The following is a 12,935-nucleotide window of genomic DNA, read 5'->3' as shown; positions in this document are numbered from 1 at the left end:
AAGCCCTTTGACAAAAAGGAAAATCTATGAACACCATTTTTATTCACTGAAAATTTACAAATTTATGGAGAGTTTTATATGGGGAAAGCAAGAAAAATTGTGGAGACCCAAAGGCAGCAGAATCCATTATTTTTGGCACCTACAATTTTCTTCTTGGCCTGATTAGCATTTGAGATTAAACTCCTGGGAATGGTTCCTGCCTCAAAAACATACATAGAGAAGTGTGTGTGCATTTTATACAATGTGGACCATGATTTTTTCAGTAAGGACATCCAAGGCAGCAGAGCAAGGAATCTCTCTTCCTCCTGTCAGTGTATAAACATAATGGCTGTGCCTACATGTGTCTTTTTCGCAAGCTTTCTGCCCACTGCACTACCACCAGTGCAGCTCCACCAGTAATGCTGAGAGTGCGAGCATGGGACACAGGGTTTTACCACTGTGTCATCTCACTCTAATTGCATCTGGTTTAGATGAGGAGGTTTATCAGCCTCTGTGTTAGTGCTTCCACCATTCCACGAGAATGGCATTAACAGTGGGGAAATGGAGGGCGTTTTTAAGAAAAATTGCCAGTGTAGATAAGCCCAAAGGTGCTTACTATGGAAGGAGTTGGTCTAGTGTTCAACCCCTTGTTTGGGTTTGCCATTCCCTGCTCTTCCCATCCCAGCCCATGTGCTCACTATTCTCCTACCCTGTAGCTGACTGAACTACTTACTGCTTTTAGAGTAGCCGCCATGTTAGTCTGTATCCGCAAAAAGAAAAGGAGTATTTGTGGCACCTTAGAGACTAACAAATTTATTTGAGCATAAGCTTTCATGAGCTACAGCTCACTTCATCGGATGCATGCTGTGGGTAGTACATCCCACTCCCTGAGCATTGTACTTATGGGAGTGCACGTGAGAGAAGGAGGGAGGAGCAAGTACATGCCTTTCTAAGGTAAGGGCAAGAAGATTTTGGGGGAGTGGAATGGATGTTCAGCTGGGAAGCTGCACTCTTTCTTACCTTCTGAGATAAAGGTGAACCAAGCTGGAGTAGGCATGTGAGGTGTGATGGGGTCAGTGTGGCCTGGGGCAGGGTGGAATCGCTGCAGAGAGCTCCAGTGCATTTGGAGTGATGCAACAGGGGGAGAGAGAGAGACTTTCCCAGTGTTTGACAGGAATGTGTGTGCCTAATTTGTAGGGAAAACTGTTTTCAGAGAAATGTAATTTTGTATTTATTCCTCTGGAGACAGTAGAATGTATGAATACAAAACAACTTTGATGCTGTAGTCCTCTCTGCTTTCATGTGTGGGTAGTACCGCCTATTCAGAGACTCTTTCAGAGACTAGCTGAGAGATGTCAGCCCTAAAGCCTGGTCATTTCAGGCAGGAAAAGCATCCAGAGTGGAGTGGGTATCTACCTGTAAAATCCCTAGCACCCAGACAAGGTTGGAACAGCTGAGTAGATGAGAGCACAGCTTGATATTTCTTTAAAGCTGTCCCTGGCTGACAGAGCATCCTCCCACAACACTGGTAAACAGCACATGGCAAATAGCAAGCACTGCCTTGCACTTCTTCCCACGCTTGCAGCAGCACCAACACTGGGAGCAACAACTGACACAAGCCAATGAATCGCAATGCAGTCCAGCTTGTAAAGCAATGAGTTTAGGACCCAGCCAGTGTGTTTGGTCAGTCACTTCCTGACTCTATGCATTCTCCCATGCTGCTAATGACTTCCCTATGCAGTAATCTGCTTCCAAGCCTCTCACAGCTGCCAGAGAAAAACCTTTATTCAAAAAAAAATCCCCAAACCTGTAAATGTATTCATGATATAGCCCTTGACTTTGGGAGCTGAGGGATTCCCCAGTAGAAAACGCCATAGTGCTAAAAGCTGCAGGCTCTCAATCAATGCCATTGAAGAGTGGGGTGTGTGATCTTACAGAGCCTGTGCAGCCACAGAAATACCAACTTCCATCAGAAATCTTGCCTTGGGGGTAGGGGAAGTGAGTAGGCTCCCCACAGTCCCCTGCAATTTTTCCTCTTGTGATTCTGCTGTAAATTGAACCCTGCATACATCCGGTTTTGAAACAGGAACCAGTCACTCTTTGGCTGTGTTTTCTAAATCCATCCAAGGCATGAGAGTGAGTGAGTGAGTGAATAGAACGGTGGCTTCAGAGCCTTTCAGTGCCCCAAGACTCCCAGCAATCTGCATGGCAAAGCTGTTTTGTATAGCCTGCAGCAGCAGTTCATAGTTAGTTGAAGGGCCTGGGTCTAGGTATGCATGGGCCCTTTGAAGCTAACACGCAAGGGATTGATGAAGAGTATTCCGCAGAGCTTTTTCCATCTCTGACTGTGAAGGGACATCATCCCTGAGGCTCCTCCTTGCAAAGTGGAACCTGTTTAAAGTGTACTGGGGCCCAAGTATGCTCCTTAAAGGTGTCTGTCAAAATAAAAAGAAAAAAACTGGTTTATGTGCCTTCCTGCTGGCTCATGGTGGATAAAAAAGTCGTGAAGTTATTTTTTAATGGTTTTGAAAGCTGGTAGTACAAAGGTTTGTACTTGTGGTTGGGCATGCTAAGTCTGCTTTTCTCTGGGTTTACTGGACTCATTGAAGAACACCCCTTTGTGGGTCTCAAAGGGATGTATTTGTAGCATTCTCAGCCCTTAATTGAGGGTACAGCAGTTTAGAATCTGTAGCAGACTTTTTTTCTGAGTGCTCTCTCAGACATTTGACTTAAAGGTGACCTGAACGTAGATATATTTTTAAGTTGGACTTGTATCCTTTTCACTTCTTTATGATGTCTACAGAGGTCCAGAATGTTTTTTTTTTTAAAGTGTTTTTCTCCTTTTTTAATTTTATCTTAAAAAAATCAGGGATGTCAAGTATAGTCTTCCCTGGTTTTGCTGGAGGAATTCTTTGGAAGGAGGGGCTCAAGTGTGAATTGGGAACTCTCTCACCTTAACTGAAAGGCCAGAGAGAGTTAGATCTTTAACAAAAACTTCCTTTAGCTGTGATGTTTGTTAGACATTAGCATTAAATAGATGTTAACAAAAACAAAAAAAATTACAAAGTCCCTTTCTTTCTCAGATGCCTGACTTCCACTCCCATGGCTCTTGTGATGTCGTCATTTCATTAGTTTTTTAGGAATTCTGGAGTTTTCAGGGCAAACAAGATCGGAATTTCAAACATGAAGGGTTCATTTTCTGTTTGCTTTTTTTTAGGCAACAACCCAGCAACCTTGACACCTTGCTGTGGAAGGGAAGATTGTACATTCTTTTTCAATATTCAAGTAGTACTCAAAGGATTGGTGCTCCGTTGTGCTAGGTTCACTGTACAGACATGGATGAAGACAGAGTCGGTGCCCTGAAGCACTTAATCTAAAAATCTAAGCCTAACAAAGGGTAGGGAAAGAGATATCCATATTTGAGTTACTTTCTTAGGCAAGAATGTCTGAGAAAAGGCATAAGGAATCCATATTGATGGAGTTCTCTGAAACAGCCTGAATGCTACAGGTTCTTTTTGTGCACCAGTGCTGGAAGATCCGAGGGGGCTATGCACAAACTGAACTCTGTTAAAGTTCTGCTGATTGCTTTCCTGTTTCGATTAAATATTTAATGCCTTAATAGGGGAAATATAAAACATGCTTTTTATTCCCCTCCCGCTGCTCCAATATATTATATGATCAAGGAGACTCTCCACCCAGTGGAGCAGGACTGGATACAGCCCCACTGTGGACAACACCACCATCCTGTCTGTCACTCAGACTTGTAACCTAGTTGTCATCTTCAACGCAGACCTCTCTCTAGGTCTTCTCTCTTCCAGGCCAGCTCTAAATGTTGCTGATTCTTTCTGCATGACATTTCTAAGATGTGACCTTTCCTATTCATCCACACAGCTGAAACTCTCAGCCAGAGTCTCATCATCTCGTCTCGACTACAGCACCATCCTTCTCTATGGCCTTGACAAATGCTTATCTCCTGCTCACATCCATTCAGGAGTCTGCTGCAAAGATCATTTTCCTGGCCCGTCACTTTGACCATGTCACCCCTTCTTTGAATCCCTCCACTGGCTCTCCTTTCTCTAATGTATCAAACATAAACTACTTGTCTTCTCTTTGAAGGCCCTTCGTGGCCTAACCACACCTTACCTCATTCACACTTAGACATCTCTATAGTAAAACCAACTTGAGGTTAATTGAACAGAGCTTGAGATAAAGATTCAAATAAAAGCAATTATGAGGATTTAAAAACATTGGGTTTTTAAAAGAGAAACATAGCAGGGGGACTCAAACTCCCAGCCTGTGCGGGCCATCTGTGGCCCACAAGCCTCCCCAATATGGCCCGCAGGGCTCCAGCAGGTTTGGGGCCGGGTCTCTCCCTTGGCCCCACCTGCCACCCCCGGGCACTCCCCACCAGGGGCCCTGGCAGCGCAGCAGAGCTGAGTGGCGTTTGCCTGCTCGCTCCAGTGGCTGCCGGCCCCTCCCTGCGGCCCAGGGGTGGGGCTGTGCCTCCATGTGCTACCCCTGGCCTGAGTGCCCCTGTGGCCAATGGGACGCTGTGGGGGCAGTGCCTGGGGGCAGCAGCATGTGGAGGCCCCCCGGCCCACCCCTCCTTGGAGCCCAGGTAAGCGCCGCACTCCCCGACCCCCTCCCAGAGCTTGCAACCCCCCCCGCCCCCAAACTCCCTCCCAGAGCCTGCACACCCTCCCCACACACCCCCAGCCCCCAAACTCCATCCCAGAGCCTGCACCCCAGACCCCCTTCTGCACCCAAACTCCCTCACAGAGCCTGCACCCCAGTCCCCTACCCCAGACCTCCTCCCCCACCCAGATTCCCTCCCAGAGCCTTTGGCAGGTGGGGGGTGGAGTTGTGGGGGGCGGGTTCTGGGCAGCATGAGTGACATTATTGGCCCGCTGGGAGAATTTGAGGACTGGCACTGGCCCTAAGGTAAATTGAGTTTGAGATCCCTGCTCTATATCCTGTACTTAGTAACAGATTGCTTTCCTGACTAACAATGTATTCCTCACCCAAAGGTTAGTCCTTGCAGGGCTTGTCCTGTCTGAAGAGCTGGGATCCACTTTTCAGGAGCCAGCTTGCCGGCAGAGAGTCTCCAACCTGGGTCATTTCTTCGGCTCTTATAAAGGTACAAGCTATTGTTTCTTTGTCCAAGGGGCACCCTCTTCAGAGACCCTTCCTGGGGCTCCTTTGTGTTTGTCAGTGCTCAAGTCCTAACCTGGAATAGGTAGTAAACAGTGTTGTCTCCTCCAATATATTTGTTATTTTTACCACTGATTGAATAAGCCCTGAGACCCCGCCTTACTTCAGGTGACAGTCTCACTTCAACAGTTTTGCAACCTAATATTCTACATTTTACATAGCTCGTAAACTATTTCCCAGTCATCTCACAGTAACTGTGACAATCAGCTAGTTTTTAGCTTTCAACAGAGGCCACACACAGCCCCCTTCAGTATAATATTGAGAAGATGGTCAGACACAGGTGTAGTATACCTGCCTGGGCATGCCTTTGTCACATCTGCCCCCAGGAAAAGTTTCATTCTAACCCTCAAGATGCCTTCTGCCCTAAAGCAGGAGGTTTTGTATCTCTTCCCAAACTTTTTAATTTTGTAATATTTACTACTATAGCTCTGAATACTCTTCTTATTCATATAAATGTCTCATCCCTTTTTGAATACTGCTGAATTCATATGGCAATGAGTTCCACTGACTAACTTTGTATAGTATCAAAAAGTATTTTCTTTAATCGATTTGAATTTGATACCTTTCAGTTTCAATGAGTGTCTTCTTGTTTTTGTATCTCCTTGTTCTTGTGTTATCAGACAAAGTGAATGAAAATTCCTGATCTACCTTCTTTGAACTGTTGATTATTTTAGCGTGTTATCAAGTCTCTTCTTACTCTCCTCTCCTCGGCTTTCTCTACACTGGACTTTTGTCGGTAAAACTTTTGTCATTCAGGGGTGAGAAAAACACCTCCCACCCCCTGAACAACAAAAGTTTTACTGACAAAAAGCGCCGGCGTGAACAGCACTTTATCAGTGGGAGCGCTCTCCTGTTGACAAAGATACTGTTGCTCTTTGGGGGTGGAAGTTTTTTTTTATCAGTGGGAGAGCTGTTTCCTTTTGACAAATGTCGGCTACACGGTGTGCCTTTTAAGTGCATAGCTGTAGCGGCACAGCTGTGTCGCTGAAAGGTGCATAGTGTAGACAAAGCCTTAGGTAAACAAGTAGGGTTGCCAAACTCGCACAAAACCGAACACCTCTGCTCCGCCCCCTGCCCTGCCCTGCCCCTTCCCTGAGGCCACTCCCCTCCCTCGCTTTCCCCTAGCCTCACTCACTTTCACCGGGCTGAGGCAGGAGGTTGGGGTGCAGGAGGGGGGTGAGGGCTCCAGCCAGGGGTGTGGGCTCTGAGTTGGGGCCCAGAATGAGGGGTTCAGGGTGCGGGAGAGGGATCCTGGCTGGGGCAGGAGATTGGGGTCTGGGGGGGCGGTGAGGACTCCACCTGGGGGTGCAGGCTCCTGGGTGGGAGCAGGGATGAGGGATTTGGGGTGCAGGAGGGGGCTGGGGCAGGGTGTTGGAGTGGTGGTGGTGGGGGGTTGGCTCCAGGAGGGAGTTTGAGTGCAGGAGGGGATTGGGGCAGGGGGTTGGGGTGCAGGGTCCTGATGGTGCTTACTGCAGCTCCCAGGAAGCGGCCGCCAGATCCTTGTAGCCCCATGGCTCATGGGCAGCTAAGAAGGCTCCACGTGCTGCCCTTGTGCCTGCAGGCACAGCCCCCGCAGCTCCTATTGGTTGTGATTCCCGGCCAGTGGGAGCTGCAGAGCTGGCACTACAGGCGGGAGCAGCATGCGGTGCCTCTCCGGCCAACCATGCTCCTAGGGCAGGGGTGGGCAAACTTTTTGACCCAAGGGCCACATCTGGATGGGGAAATTGTATGTAGGGCTGGGGCAGGGGGTTTGGTTGCGGGAGGGAGTGTGGGGCGTGGGAGGGGGTGCGGTGTGCAGGAAGGGGCTCAGGGCAAGGGGTTGGGGTGTGGCAGGGGGCTCAGGGCAGGGGGTTGGGGGTGCAGGAGGCGGCTCAGGGTAGGGGTGCGAGGTGCAGGAGGGGTTCGGGGTGTGGGCTCCGGCCTGGCACTGCTTACCTCCAGTGGCTCCAGGGTGGCAGCGGTGCGCAGCGGGGCTAAGGCAGGCTCCCTCCTGGAGCATGCACCCCAAACCCCCTCCCGCACCCCAACCCCCTGCTCCAGTCCTGAGCCCCCCCCTGCACCCAAACTCCCTTGCAGAGCCCACACCCCCTCATGCACCCCAACCCTGAGCCCCTTCACAGAGCCTGCACCCCTAACTGCACTGAGCTATCCCTCCCTCTTGACCCCTCCCCCCCCTGCACCCCAACCCCCTGCAGGAGGGGTGGGGAGGGATAGCTCAGTGGTTTGAGCATTGGCCTGCTAAACCCAGGGTTGTGAGTTCAGTCCTTGAGGGGGCCATTTAGGGATCTGGGGAGTTGGGAATTGGTCCTGCTTTGAGCAGGGGGTTGGACTAGATGACCTCCTGAGGTCCCTTCCAACCCTGATATTCTATGATTCTATGAACTTCTCCCTCACCCCAACCCCCTGCCCCATTCCAGAGCCCCGTCCTGCACCCAAACTCCCTCCCAGAGCTTGTACCCCTCCCCTCCTCCTGCACCCCAACCCCCTGCCCCAGGCTCAGCCTGGAGCCCCCTCCCACACTCTGAACCCCTCAGCCCCAGCCCAGAGCCTGCACCCCAACCCCCTGTCCCAGCCCGATGAAAGTGAGTGATGGTGCGGGAGAGCGAGGAAGTGAGGATGGGAGGATGGAGTGAGTGGGGCGGGGCCTCGGGGAAGGGGTGAGGTAGATCCGGGGTTGCACTTAAATTCAGAAAGTGATCTTGTGCTTAAAAAGTTTGGAGACCACTGCTATAAACAATCCCAAACTTCCCAATATTTCTTGATATAAGAGTTTTTTTTATGCCCTTCTTCTTTCCATCTGCCATCTCAGAACCCCTTTTCTAGTTCTGCTATATTCTTTTTGGGATTGTGTTACCAATATTGAACAGTTTATTGTGGGTGAGGGGATACCATTGATTTATAATTCTGTATTATTCTCCCTCTCATTCTTTATGGAGCTTTTTTTGATAGCTGCTGCATGTTAAGCATAGATTTTCAGTAAACTATCCACAGTAATGTCTGGGTCTTTTTCCTGAGTTGTAGGTGCAATTAATTTAGAACCCAGTATGAGTTGTTCAAATTATTCCTTTCAGTGTGCATTACTTTGCATTTATCAACATTAAATTTTACCTGTCATCGTGTTTCCCCATCACCTTGCTTGGTTAGGTCCTTCTGAAGTTTCTTTATTCTATTTGTGTCATTTAAATCCATTTGTAAGATACAGAAATAAGGTTTACTAGTCTGTAATTCCCCAGAACACCCCTTGCACCTCTTAAAAATACAGGCATAACATTTGCTATGCACAAGTCTCTAAACCATGTTCCATTGTGTCAACTGATCAGTGTATACTTGAGTATTTGAAGTCCTCCACTATTATCATTTTATCAGACTTTATTGCCAGTTTGATCTCTCTCAACATTATGTACTCAGTGTCCTTTTCCTGATTTTGGAGGCTGATATTAAAGGTCTACTAGCATATTTGTATTATTTGGATCTTTGTCTCACATCTGGGTCTTGGGTCCCAGGCTCTGCTGGTCTAGAAGTGAGACAGATCTTGATCATGAACTCAGAAGACCTAAGACTGTGTAGTTTCCCACCTTTATGGAATATTGCATACATGGAAGAAGCTTTGGAAGAGGCATTAACTAAATCATAGCTCTGTTATACCCAGTGCACTTGATGATATATTCACCCTTTCTTGGCACTTCTGTTCTGAAGGATATCTGGCTCCAGGATAACCAGGCCCAATAGTCATTAGAACAAAACCCTAACACTTTTTTTTCCCTTCTCTCCCTTCACCACCTAATTTATGGGCATTATTTAGTTCTGTTCTACCTGCAGCAGACAAGCAAGGTTGGATAACTGCTGTGTACTGCAGGCCATATCTTCCACTTGTCAGCAGCTGTGCAACATTATACAGTTTCCAGGTCTGTCTCTGTCTTCAGAGCTCCACCGATGCCCCATTCCCCGTTACTGCCTGTGTGATGAAGCAGTAGCCTTGCACATATACTTACCAATGGCAGAATGGAACTTTTTCTGGCATGGACTTGTAGAGCACCTGAAATTTAATGGCAGAGTTGTTTGCTGGTAAATTGGACTCTAAGTTTCCATTTTTACCCATAAACTTTTCTGTCAAATTAAGCAATGGTGCTGGGCTCTTGGATTCCCTGATGCGTCCAGTAATGAAGAGGATGTGTAATAGTGCCTGTAATTATAAGATCAGATGTTTGATGCAACATATGAATGCGCTCATCTCACAACGTTAAGGTGCCAGTATGCCTCCTTTGGTCAGTATCTCTTTATCAGCAAATACTTTAGTGCCCTCTTCATGTTGTCTGCTTTGCAAAACATTGTCTTCTGAGTGCTTTGCAACCTGCACCTGTGAACTTCTGTTGGGGTTGATGGAAGGTCAGGGCAGTCAAGCCAGAGTAACTTTTATTTTTACTCAAATGAGGTTGGGGAAAGGGTTGCCTGGTTTGAGAGAGAATTTCATTGTGATGGATTAACTTTCCCTTGAACGATTGCTTTATGGCACGTATGAATGAGAGATTGTAAATTGGCTGACAGCAGTGAACCCAACCAGTGTAATTAAAACCAGCTGTGTGGGTAGGGAGAGGGAGTGGGGGCAGGGGCGGGGGCGTGGGGCAGCCTCCGTCTTCAGTTTTCCTCAGCTGTGCTTCATTCTGCTTGTAGCCGGGTGTAACGTGCCCATAAGTCTGAGATTCCTACCAGGACAGAATGTATCCCTCCAATATGGTATAGTGCCATAAAGCTACATTAGCAAAAGACAAAGTGAAGTTCATGAGCAGTTTTCCAGGCCCCCCTGATTATAAGGTCCCAGGCATGTGCTGCCATACAGTGATGAGAGAGGATTCTGGGGACCTTTGAAAAGATATTACATTCTCACACTTTGCTCTACTATGATCAAAACCATGCGAATATTTCCTTTGGTGCTTCATCAGTGAGCATCTCACACTGAAATGGAAAAGGGGAATACCTGTCTGCAGACATTCTAAGCCACATCAGTGCAATGGTTTGCTTTAATTACGTATTGCATACAACACCTAGCTTCTGGAAATCTACTCTGCACGTCTCCTTCCCTCAAGTCATCTTTGCTGTATGTATTTATCGGGATGGCTGTCCTCCCAAGGAAGATAAGGCTCCTCATCCAGGATTTCTAGTGATCTGCATGAAAATTCCCCTCTTGGGACCTGTTTTGACTCCATGTTCAATACATGTGCTGTGCTGTCCTGCTCCTGCAGCAAGTATTAAAAATAGAGACAGCCTTTGTGGTCTCCTTGCAACTCAGTTTCTTAAATATTATTGTGCATCTTTCTTCTAGTCCTGCTGGGGTGCAGAGTTGTCAGAATCACTTAGCAGGAGCACAGCTCAATGCACTATTGTAATCCCAGCAAACACAGTTCACCAACCTGATCTAAAAAAGAAAAGGAGTACTTGTGGCACCTTAGAGACTAACCAACTTATTTGAGCATGAGCTTTCGTGAGCTACAGCTCACTTCATCACTTCATCAACCTGATCTAGCTAAAGGTAGGCAAGGCATTCTTAGCTCCTTCCTCAGTCTGTCTGGGCTTCTGCCTTAAACAGTTGGGTAGGTTTTTCTGCAAGCTGTTGAAGAACTGCTGTTTGTCATGGGTGAGTGACCTATTCCGTGGGTATCCCGTAGCTACCTCATAGAGTGCTGTGTAATTTTTTTATGAAGCACTTAGAGTTTCTTGGATGGAAAGAGCCATCAAAGTGCAAAATATTGTTATGATGTACTTACTAATAGATGCATGTACTGCTTCAGAAGCCCATGTTCTTCCATTCCTGTTCCTTGTCTGTTCTTATCTCTATTTGGCCTACTCTTTTTGGCTTTATTATGTTGTTTACTCTTTCACCTTTGTTAAATCTATGGTTAGTTTTTTATTACTGAGCAGAGGCCAACTTTCCTGCTACAAAGGAAATAATTTAAATTGTTGAACATGAATTTTGAGTACTAGGGAAGCTTTGTCTAGAGCAAGTCTGAGCAAACTACAACCCATGGGCTGGATCTGGCCTGTGAGCTGTTTTTAAGCTGGCCCACGAGCCACACCACGCAGCTTGGCCCCACTCCGGCTGGGGCGGTGGGTCAAGGGTCACACCACGCGGCTCAGCCCTGCTCCGGCCGAGGCGCTGGGTTGGTGGCCGCACCAGTGGCTCGGCCCTGCTCTGGTGCTCCGGTCAGGGTGCTGGATCGGGGCTGCACCACGCGGCTCAGCCCCATTCCGGCTGGGTCGGGGGCCAGAGCACATGGCTTGGCCCCGCTCTGGCCAGGGTGCAGGGTCGGGGCTGTACCACATGGCTTGGCCCCGGTCTGATGCTACAGCTGGGGCACTGGGTCAGGGCCCATCACGCAGCTCAGCCCCGCTCTGCTGCTCTGGCCGAGGCGCAGGGTCGGGGCCGCACCATGCGGCTCTGCCCCGCTCTGGCGGGGGCGCTGCATTGGGGACCACACCACACTTGAGGTAAGCACTGCTCAGAGCCAACACCTCTAAGCCTCTCCCCATGCCCCAACCCCGTACCCCAGACCTGATCCCCTTCCCGCTCTCTAAACCCCTCGATCTCAGCCTGGAGCACCCTCCTGCACCCCAAACCTCTCATCTCCAGTCCCACCCCAGAGCCCACACCCCCAGCCAGAACCTACACCCCTTCCTGCACCTCTGCCCCAGCCCATATCGCCCTCCCACCCTCTGAACCCTTCAGTCCCAGCCCAGAGCACCCTCCTACACCCCAAACTCCTCATCCTCAGCCCCACCCCAGGTCCTGCACCCCAACCCCAAGTTTGTGAGCATTCATGGCCTGCCATACAATTTCTATTCCCCGATGTGGCCCTTGGGCCAAAAAGTTTGCCCACCCCTGGTCTAGAGGCTCAAATGGCTGAGACAAGGAGCCAGGGTATCCCTTGTCCCCATTTCATTGGTGCTTCTGCCTGTCTGCCGTGGGGAAAAGCTGTTCAGTGGGGTTGGATTAGATACAAAATTATATTGAGAGAGTAAAATTCTGTGTTCCCTTGGAACAGGAAATGATATGCATCTGCTCAGACTCAGTTTGGAGTGAGAAAATGACCCTTTACATTATAACTGCCTGATTATGTTCATTATCCCCTTGGCTTCTCTGAGGAGCTTCAGGAAAGCCAACCAAGGTGCTTCTGCCTGCTTAGATATAACCTTTCCCCAACCCGCTGGCTGGAACTGCAGGGCTAAACACATTCATTTATTCAGCAGTTGTGTATGTTCGTGTTCCCTGAAACTTTCTATCTAGAAGTTGCTGTGCTTTTAGGAAATGATGACTGCACTAATGAATTCATCAATCACAATAATCTGATTAAATTGATGGGGGAGAAGGAGAGTGAGCAGCAGATGATATAAATAGATTATTTTAAAATATAAGAGATACCCAATTAGCGACTGACTCACTCAGCATTTAAATGGAAGTGTTGCACGAGAGATTTACTGGTAACCACCACAATAAATTACACTCTGTGGTTTCTTGGCTGAGAATGCGACACGCAGGCTGTTAGTGGGACCCATAAATAAAACAGAGTGGTGAGGTACTGTAGGGAAGAAACACCAGTTCTATATTGCCCTGTTTTTATAGCCATGTGTGAAATGGGGTAGGATGTTTACAAAAGGAATGGGGGCAAGGGAGACCAACATGGATGTGAAGTCTTGTATCAGATACTGTGGCAGTACCCAGGAGAAGGGTGGATAGCACACAGGACTGTAAA

At 48.2% G+C, this 12,935-nt stretch overlaps 1 protein-coding gene across 8 annotated transcripts in view; it reads left to right on the top strand.

Annotated features, from left to right (window-relative positions):
• Positions 1–12,935, top strand: part of NDST2 (N-deacetylase and N-sulfotransferase 2) — a 234,919-nt gene that overhangs the window by 127,075 nt on the left and 94,909 nt on the right. For 2 of the 8 annotated variants that reach the window (XM_048856865.2, XM_048856863.2), the window contains exons 4-5: positions 3,197–3,376; positions 5,007–5,116. The exons of 5 other annotated variants lie outside the window; for them this stretch is intronic. The gene's annotated coding sequence lies outside the window, so the exon portion shown is untranslated. The remainder of the gene's footprint in view (positions 1–3,196; positions 3,377–5,006; positions 5,117–12,935) is intronic. One more of the 8 variants, XM_048856864.2, reaches the window with a different exon arrangement.

The sequence above is a fragment of the Caretta caretta genome, chromosome 7, assembly GCF_965140235.1.
Source record: "Caretta caretta isolate rCarCar2 chromosome 7, rCarCar1.hap1, whole genome shotgun sequence".
In the NCBI taxonomy this organism is placed as follows: Eukaryota; Metazoa; Chordata; order Testudines; family Cheloniidae; genus Caretta; species Caretta caretta.
Note: the sequence above shows the minus strand (reverse complement) of the source record. Positions and strands in the feature narration are given on the sequence as shown.